Here is a 1,753-nt window from a genome sequence, read left to right as displayed (position 1 = left end):
GAATTCATCCATTCACGTAGAAGATCAATCGCATATTAACATATGCACACATGCTCTAACTAGAGCATATTCAAAAACAAAAGTCAATTCAATGCTAAAATTCTTTTGAAATATACACTACAAAGCGTCATTGCTTCTGCATTTTTGTTTTTACTCRTAAATACAAAAACAGACTTGATCGCAAATACAAACCATTGCTTCTTTCAGAAAGCCAACAACAAAAAACACGACATACGTGAATTACGAATAGGCAACAAGAATTTACGAATAGGCGCGACGTTCCAAAAGTTCAACTTAATGCATATTTTCGCAATGTAAAGAATATGAAGTTTAACATAATTCCGTTGTTCAAGTTCTGCTAACCGAATTCCCCCTGTTGCTTACCGCCCGCACCCGAAACTGAAATTTTGTCATTTGCTATGATGCGCATTCTATATTAGTTCATATTCTCTGGTTATACTTTCTACCTACCCATCGAACTACTTGTATGTTTAGTTCCTACCTAACAGTTAATTAAAGTTTTAAAACATGATACTTATGTTTAAAAAATTAATGCTCTATTATTATTAATATATAATAAAATAGGCGTCTAGAAAAATTTGAAATTTAATTATTTTATAGCAAATTATTATTCTTATGCTATAATAATAACCATTTGTTTAGAATATATTATATGTATAGTGGATAATTCTGATTACAATACAGAAACAATAATGTAGAATATTAGCTAGGTCCATTACACCTACAAACTATATTACATTCCGAATAAAACTGATTTACTATTTAATGAAAAAAGTAATTCATGTCAAATTTTGTAATTATATTTAGCCAAAGTTGCCCATATATGAACTTGATTTTGATTTTTCTGTTTGTATGGCAGGTTTTGTTATCTGACCTTCAAAATTTCTTCAACTATTATATTGTATCTAAAAATTTTTTTGGGATATTATATAATTATCATAAGCAGTAATCCATGTCAAATTTCGTAAAGATACCACGTCAAATGCGAAAATTTTCCATACAAGAACTTGATTCCGATCATTCAGTTTGTATGGCAATTATATGCTATAGTTAACCGATCTGAACAATTTCTTCCGATATTACATTATTTCTAACAACAATAATTCATGTAAATTTTCATGAAGATACATCGTCAAACGCGAAAGTTTGCCATACAAGCTCTTATCTCCGATCACTCAGTTTGTATGGTAGCTTTTTGCTATAGTTAACCGATCTGAACAATTTCTTCGGAGATTACATTGTTGCCCTAGGAAATAATCTATACCAAATTGTGAAAGTGAAGATACATAGTCAAATGTGAAAGTTTCCATACAAGAACTTGATTCCGATCGTTCAGTTTATATGGCAGCTATATGTTATAGTGGTCCGATATTTGCCGCTTCAAAAATGAGCAGCTTCTTGAAGGGAAAATGACGTTTGCAAAATTTCAAAAGGATAACTTAAAAATTGAGGGACTAGTTCGTATATATACAGACGGACGGACGGATAGACGGACATGGGTAAATCGACTCAGCTCAACATATTGATCATTTATATATATACTTTATAGGGTCTCCGACGCTTCCTTCTGCATGTTACAAACATCGTGACAAACTTAATATACCCTGTTCAGGGTATAAAAATATTCAAAAAGAAAAAAAATATACATTCGAAAGAATAGCAGTGTCGCGTAAAAAATATAACACTTTCTGTATACATATATAAAATAATTGCGAAGTGCACACATGCGACT

Source organism: Bactrocera latifrons, unplaced genomic scaffold (assembly GCF_001853355.1).
Source record: "Bactrocera latifrons isolate USDA-ARS-PBARC rearing strain unplaced genomic scaffold, ASM185335v1 scaffold_664, whole genome shotgun sequence".
Taxonomy (NCBI): Eukaryota; Metazoa; Arthropoda; class Insecta; order Diptera; family Tephritidae; genus Bactrocera; species Bactrocera latifrons.
Note: the sequence above shows the minus strand (reverse complement) of the source record.